The following is a 9000-nucleotide window of genomic DNA, read 5'->3' on the forward strand; positions in this document are numbered from 1 at the left end:
AGCGCATGGAGGAACCCGGAGAAGCCAACGGAGCACAGCGGGAGAGAGGGACAGAGAGAGAGAGAGAAGTACAAACTCCACACGGACACGCACCCGAGTCGGGAATCGAACCCAGGGGCTCTTTGCGGTGAGGTGCAAGCGTCAGTAACCGCTGCGCTGGCACCTCGAGTAGGGGAGGACGGACGCGGGGCGATGCCACGCAAGATCTTAGAGGTAATGACAATCAGTTTAAAGTATAATTATCACGACCTGTGGCTCATCTTTACGTTATAATGTACCTTGCTCTAAAGAGTATCCATTCACGGTTATCTGTGCGATTTCCCGCACCTCCGATTAGCACGGTTAGCCACGTGCGGTGCGAAAGAAGTTCAAACGAACGTACGCGCACACGTTAAGCGAGCGAGGAGATTTGCCAGTGCGACGTTAAAGCGCAACGATTCAAAACATCAGCAAAACAAGTGAATTATAGCGCCCCAATTAAACTAAAGGGAAATTAACATTCTCATTGAGCCAAACAGCCTCGACAGACACCGTGATTGAGTGACTACGGAAATCAGTGGGGCACCGACTTGGACGTGCACCCTGGACTGCATCGTGAGGCTCATTCGGAACAGAATCAACCCGGGGGGAGGGGGGCGCCCCCTCAGGGCCCCCCCTCCCTGCGATTGAAAATCAGCCACGTGACATGCGACCTTTGAAGAAATCAAGCAAAACTAAAAAGGTGACCACGTGGTGGATGGTGCTGCGGGGTGGGGGAGATGGGGGGTGGGGGAGATGGGGGGTGGGGGAGATGGGGGGTGGGGGAGATGGGGGGTGGGGGAGATGGGGGGTGGGGGAGATGGGGGGTGGGGGAGATGGGGGGGGGGGGAGATGGGGGGGTGGGGGAGATGGGGGGGGGGGAGATGGGGGGTGGGGGAGATGGGGGGTGGGGGAGATGGGGGGGGGGGAGATGGGAAGTGGGGGAGATGGGGGGGGGGGGAGATGGGGGGGGGAGATGGGGGCGTGGGGGAGATGGGGGGGGGGGGGGAGATGGGGGGGTGGGGGAGATGGGGGGTGGGGAAGATGGGGGGGGGGAGATGGGGGGTGGGGAAGATGGGGGGGGGGGGAGATGGGGGGTGGGGGAGATGGGGGCGGGGAGATGGGGGGTGGGGGAGATGGGGGGGGGGGAGATGGGGGGTGGGGGAGATGGGGGGTGGGGGAGATGGGGGGTGGGGGAGATGGGGGGTGGGGGAGATGGGGGGGGGGGGGAGATGGGGGGGGGGAGATGGGGGGTGGGGGAGATGGGGGAGATTGGGGGGGGGAGATGGGGGGTGGGGGAGATGGGGGGGGGAGATGGGGGGTGGGGGAGATGGGGGGTGGGGGAGATGGGGGGGGGAGATGGGGGAGATGGGGGGGGGGGGAGATGGGGGCGTGGGGGAGATGGGGGGGGGGGGGGAGATGGGGGGGTGGGGGAGATGTGGGGTGGGGGAGATGGGGGGGGTAGATGGGGGGTGGGGGAGATGGGGGGGGGGGAGATGGGGGGTGGGGGAGATGGGGGGGGGGGAGATGGGGGGGTGGGGGAGATGGGGGGGGGGGGAGATGGGGGGTGGGGGAGATGGGGGTGGGGGAGAGATGGGGGGGTGGGGGAGATGGGGGTGGGGGAGATGGGGGGGGGGAGATGGGGGGTGGGGGAGATGGGCGGGGAGATGGGGGGTGGGGGAGATGGGGGGGAGATGGGGGGGGTGGGGGAGATGGGGGGGGGGGGAGATGGGGGGTGGGGGAGATGGGGGGGGGGGAGATGGGGGGTGGGGGAGATGGGGGGTGGGGGAGATGGGGGGGGGGGAGATGGGGGGTGGGGGAGATGGGGGGGGAGGAGATGGGGGGTGGGGGAGATGGGGGGTGGGGGAGATGGGGGGGGTGGGGGAGATGGGGGGTGGGGGAGATGGGGGGTGGGGGAGATGGGGGGTGGGGGAGATGGGGGGGTGGGGGAGATGGGGGGTGGGGGAGATGGGGGGTGGGGGAGATGGGGGGGGGGAGATGGGGGGTGGGGGAGATGGGGGGTGGGGGAGATGGGGGGGGGGGAGATGGGGGGTGGGGGAGATGGGGGGGGGGAGATGGGGGGTGGGGGAGATGGGGGGGTGGGGGAGATGGGGGGGGGGAGATGGGGTGTGGGGGAGATGGGGGGTGGGGGGAGATGGGGGGGGGGAGATGGGGGGGGGGGAGATGGGGGCGTGGGGGGAGATGGGGGGGGGGAGATGGGGGGGTGGGGGAGATGGGGGGTGGGGGAGATGGGGGGGGGGGAGATGGGGGGTGGGGGAGATGGGGGGGGGAGATGGGGGGTGGGGGAGATGGGGGGGGAGATGGGGGGTGGGGGAGATGGGGGGGGGAGATGGGGGGTGGGGGAGATGGGGGGTGGGGGAGATGGGGGGTGGGGGAGATGGGGGGTGGGGGAGATGGGGGGTGGGGGAGATGGGGGGTGGGGGAGATGGGGGGGGGGAGATGGGGGGTGGGGGAGATGGGGGGTGGGGGAGATGGGGGGGGGGGGGATGGGGGGTGGGGGAGATGGGGGGGGGGAGATGGGGGGTGGGGGAGATGGGGGGTGGGGGAGATGGGGGGGGGGGAGATGGGGGGTGGGGGAGATGGGGGGGGGGGGAGATGGGGGGGGGGGGGGAGATGGGGGCGTGGGGGAGATGGGGGGGGGGAGATGGGGGGGTGGGGGAGATGGGGGGTGGGGGAGATGGGGGGGGGGAGATGGGGGGTGGGGGAGATGGGGGGGTGGGGGAGATGGGGGGGGGGGGAGATGGGGGGGTGGGGGAGATGGGGGGTGGGGGAGATGGGGGGGGGGAGATGGGGGGTGGGGGAGATGGGGGGGGGAGATGGGGGGTGGGGGAGATGGGGGGTGGGGGAGATGGGGGGGGGAGATGGGGGGGTGGGGGAGATGGGGGGGGGGGAGATGGGGGGTGGGGGAGATGGGGGGGGGGAGATGGGGGGGTGGGGGACGATGGGGGGGGGGAGATGGGGGGTGGGGGAGATGGGGGGTGGGGGAGATGGGGGGGGGAGATGGGGGGTGGGGGAGATGGGAGGTGGGGGAGATGGGGGGGGGGAGATGGGGGGTGGGGGAGATGGGGGGGGGGAGATGGGGGGTGGGGGAGATGGGGGGGGGGGAGATGGGGGGGTGGGGGAGATGGGGGGGGGGGAGATGGGGGGTGGGGGAGATGGGGGGGGGAGATGGGGGGTGGGGGAGATGGGGGGTGGGGGAGATGGGGGGGGGGAGATGGGGGGTGGGGGAGATGGGGGGGGGAGATGGGGGGGGTGGGGGAGATGGGGGGTGGGGGAGATGGGGGGGGGGAGATGGGGGGGGTGGGGGAGATGGGGGGGGGGGGAGATGGGGGCGTGGGGGAGATGGGGGGGGAGATCTGGTGAATGGGGCAACACTGGAGGCAGCAGATGGCAGCCCATGTTATGGCCGATTAATGATCTATGACCGAGATGTTGACTACCTCGCCTGTAATACAGGAGGTCGACCGTGGGTCAGACTCCGACGCCTGTAGAATTGGAATTTGGATTTTATCCCCGGGTCCTTCAGCTTCTCCCTCCACATTTACAATCAACGTGCATTTAGAGTTGTGGCTGCTATACATGTCCACGTGATGATGATGATACGCCACTTCTTCATTGGGCTATCATTTGTGACCAGTGGGAACTTCCGTGGTAAAATAAAGATAAAATAGCTTAGATCATAGGCAAGATGAAAGATCCGTGATCTGTGACCGAGGTCAAAACCTGTGATTTGCCCGCTCAATGCAATGAGTTGTGGGCCCCGCATGGCGGATTGACAGCGAGAAGACGGCTGTAAAGCACACATCGCAGCCGAGCACACAGCTCACCAAACACAGCGACAACAGACACCGCTAGGCACACACAAAGCCAGAGCCATAGAGGCATATCCATAGCAACAACTACAGCCCCACACAGCCACAGCCACTACACCCAGTCAGCTACAGCCTCACACAGCCACAATGACGTAGAACACAACTACAGTCAAGAGACACATCTCATGCTATAGTCACAGACCGAGCTGGAGTTACTGACACTCACACAGCTCGTTACATCTACAGCCAGCTAGTCAGACAACTAGGCAGACACAAGTAGGCAAACACATCTAGTCAACAGGCAGACACAGCTACAGTCACAGTTACAGTCAGATCAACATTCAGACACAGCTGGGGAGACATCTACTGGCAGCTACACCGAATGATCAAACAGCGACAGGCAGACCCACCTACAGCTACAAGCAGACGCATCTACAGAGAGCTTCAGGCAGACGAATCTCCAGATATAATTACAGGCGGACACGTTGATCCAGCTACAGGAAGACAAAACGCACGTACACTACAGGCTGACACAACTACATTCAGACACTCAGACAAACACACCTACATTCAGACACTCACAGACAGACAAACACACCTACATTCAGACACTCACAGACAGACAAACACACCTACATTCAGACACTCACAGACAGACAAACACACCTACATTCAGACACTCACAGACAAACACACCTACATTCAGACACTCACAGACAGACAAACACACCTACATTCAGACACTCACAGACAGACAAACGCACCTACATTCAGACACTCACAGACAGACAAACACACCTACATTCAGACACTCACAGACAAACACACCTACATTCAGACACTCACAGACAGACACACCTACATTCAGACACTCACAGACAGACAAACACACCTACATTCAGACACCCACAGACAGACAAACACACCTACATTCAGACACCCACAGACAGACAAACACACCTACATTCAGACACCCACAGACAGACAAACACACCTACATTCAGACACTCACAGACAGACAAACACACCTACATTCAGACACTCACAGACAGACAAACACACCTACATTCAGACACCCACAGACAGACAAACACACCTACATTCATACACTCACAGACAGACACACCTACATTCAGACACTCACAGACAGACAAACACACCTACATTCAGACACTCACAGACAGACAAACACACCTACATTCAGACACTCACAGACAGACAAACACACCTACATTCAGACACTCACAGACAGACAAACACACCTACATTCAGACACTCACAGACGGACAAACACAACTACATTCAAACACCCACAGACAGACAAACACACCTACATTCAGACACTCACAGACAGACAAACACACCTACAATCAGACACTCACAGACAGACAAACACACCTACATTCAGACACTCACAGACAGACAAATACAACTACATTCAGACACTCACAGACAGACAAACACACCTACATTCAGACACTCACAGACAGACAAATACACCTACATTCAGACACTCACAGACAGACAAACACACCTACATTCAGACACTCACAGACAGACAAATACACCTACATTCAGACACCAACAGACAGACAAACACACCTACATTCAGACACTCACAGACAGACAAATACACCTACATTCAGACACCCACAGACAGACAAACACACCTACATTCAGACACTCACAGACAGACAAACACACCTACATTCAGACACTCACAGACAGACAAACACACTTACATTCAGACACAGACAGACAAACACACCTACATTCAGACACCCACAGACAGACAAACACACCTACATTCAGACACCTACAGACAGACAAACACATCTACATTCAGACACTCACAGACAGACAAACACACCTACATTCAGACACTCACAGACAGACAAACACACCTACATTCAGACACTCACAGACAGACAAAGACATCTACATTCAGACACTCACAGACAGACAAACACACCTACATTCAGACACTCACAGACAGACAAACACACCTACATTCAGACACTCACAGACAGACAAACACACCTACATTCAGACACAGACAGACAAACACACCTGCATTCAGACACCCACAGACAGACAAACACACCTACATTCAGACACCCACAGACAGACAAACACATCTACATTCAGACACTCAGAGACAGACAAACACACCTACATTCAGACACCCACAGACAGACAAACACACCTACATTCAGACACTCACAGACAGACAAACACACCTACATTCAGACACTCACAGACAGACAAACAAACCTACATTCAGACACTCACAGACAGACAAACGCATCTACATTGAGACACCCACAGACAGACAAACACACCTACATTCAGACACCCACACCCAGACAAACACATCTACATTCAGACACTCACAGACAGACAAACACACCTACATTCAGACACCCACAGACAGACAAACACACCTACATTCATACACTCACAGACAGACACACCTACATTCAGACACTCACAGACAGACAAACACACCTACATTCAGACACTCACAGACAGACAAACGCACCTACATTCAGACACTCACAGACAGACAAACACACCTACATTCAGACACTCACAGACAGACAAACACACCTACATTCACACTCACAGACAGACAAACACACCTACATTCAGACACTCACAGACAGACACACCTACATTCAGACACTCACAGACAGACAAACACACCTACATTCAGACACCCACAGACAGACAAACACACCTACATTCAGACACCCACAGACAGACAAACACACCTACATTCAGACACCCACAGACAGACAAACACACCTACATTCAGACACCCACAGACAGACAAACACACCTACATTCAGACACTCACAGACAGACAAACACACCTACATTCAGACACTCACAGACAGACAAACACACCTACATTCAGACACCCACAGACAGACAAACACACCTACATTCATACACTCACAGACAGACACACCTACATTCAGACACTCACAGACAGACAAACACACCTACATTCAGACACAGACAGACAAACACACCTACATTCAGACACTCACAGACAGACAAACACACCTACATTCAGACACTCACAGACGGACAAACACAACTACATTCAAACACCCACAGACAGACAAACACACCTACATTCAGACACTCACAGACAGACAAACACACCTACATTCAGACACTCACAGACAGACAAACACACCTACATTCAGACACTCACAGACAGACAAATACACCTACATTCAGACACTCACAGACAGACAAACACACCTACATTCAGACACTCACAGACAGACAAACACACCTACATTCAGACACCCACACCCAGACAAACACATCTACATTCAGACACTCACAGACATACAAACACACCTACATTCAGACACTCACAGACAGACACACACACCTACATTCAGACACCCCCAGACAGACAAACACACCTACATTCAGACACTCACAGACAGACAAACACACCTACATTCAGACACTCACAGACAGACAAACACACCTACATTCAGACACTCACAGACAGACAAACACACTTACATTCAGACACCCACAGACAGACAAACACATCTACATTCAGACACTCACAGACATACAAACACACCTACATTCAGACACTCACAGACAGACAAACACACCTACATTCAGACACTCACAGACAGACAAACACACCTACATTCAGACACTCACAGACAGATAAACACACCTACATTCAGACACTCACAGACAGACAAACACACCTACATTCAGACACCCACAGACAGACAAACACATCTACATTCAGACACTCACAGACAGACAAACACACCTACATTCAGACACCCACAGACAGACAAACACACCTACATTCAGACACTCACAGACAGACAAACACACCTACATTCAGACACTCACAGACAGACAAACAAACCTACATTCAGACACTCACAGACAGACAAACGCATCTACATTCAGACACCCACAGACAGACAAACACACCTACATTCAGACACCCACACCCAGACAAACACATCTACATTCAGACACTCACAGACAGACAAACACACCTACATTCAGACACCCACAGACAGACAAACACACCTACATTCATACACTCACAGACAGACACACCTACATTCAGACACTCACAGACAGACAAACACACCTACATTCAGACACTCACAGACAGACAAACACACCTACATTCAGACACTCACAGACAGACAAACACACCTACATTCAGACACTCACAGACAGACAAACACACCTACATTCAGACACTCACAGACAGACAAACACAACTACATTCAGACACCCACAGACAGACAAACACACCTACATTCAGACACTCACAGACAGACAAACACACCTACATTCAGACACTCACAGACAGACAAACACACCTACATTCAGACACCCACAGACAGACAAATACACCTACATTCAGACACTCACAGACAGACAAACACACCTACATTCAGACACTCAGACAGACAAACACACCTACATTCAGACACTCACAGACAGACAAATACACCTACATTCAGACACCCACAGACAGACAAACACACCTACATTCAGACACCCACAGACAGACAAACACACCTACATTCAGACACTCACAGACAGACAAACACACCTACATTCAGACACTCACAGACAGACAAACACACTTACATTCAGACACAGACAGACAAACACACCTACATTCAGACACCCACAGACAGACAAACACACCTACATTCAGACACCCACAGACAGACAAACACATCTACATTCAGACACTCACAGACAGACAAACACACCTACATTCAGACACCCACAGACAGACAAACACACCTACATTCAGACACTCACAGACAGACAAACACACCTACATTCAGACACTCACAGACAGACAAACAAACCTACATTCAGACACTCACAGACAGACAAACGCATCTACATTCAGACACCCACAGACAGACAAACACACCTACATTCAGACACCCACACCCAGACAAACACATCTACATTCAGACACTTACAGACAGACAAACACACCTACATTCAGACACCCACAGACAGACAAACACACCTACATTCATACACTCACAGACAGACACACCTACATTCAGACACTCACAGACAGACAAACACACCTACATTCAGACACTCA

The 9000-nt window shown here is 55.1% G+C and overlaps 1 protein-coding gene across 1 annotated transcript in view; it reads right to left on the bottom strand.

Moving 5' to 3' along the window:
• LOC144722800 (ubiquitin carboxyl-terminal hydrolase 22-like) overlaps positions 1–9000 on the bottom strand; it is a 32107-nt gene that overhangs the window by 17407 nt on the left and 5700 nt on the right. The gene's annotated exons all lie outside the window — the stretch shown is intronic.

Source organism: Lampetra planeri, chromosome 1 (assembly GCF_965212315.1).
Source record: "Lampetra planeri chromosome 1, kcLamPlan1.2.h2, whole genome shotgun sequence".
Taxonomy (NCBI): domain Eukaryota; kingdom Metazoa; phylum Chordata; class Hyperoartia; order Petromyzontiformes; family Petromyzontidae; genus Lampetra; species Lampetra planeri.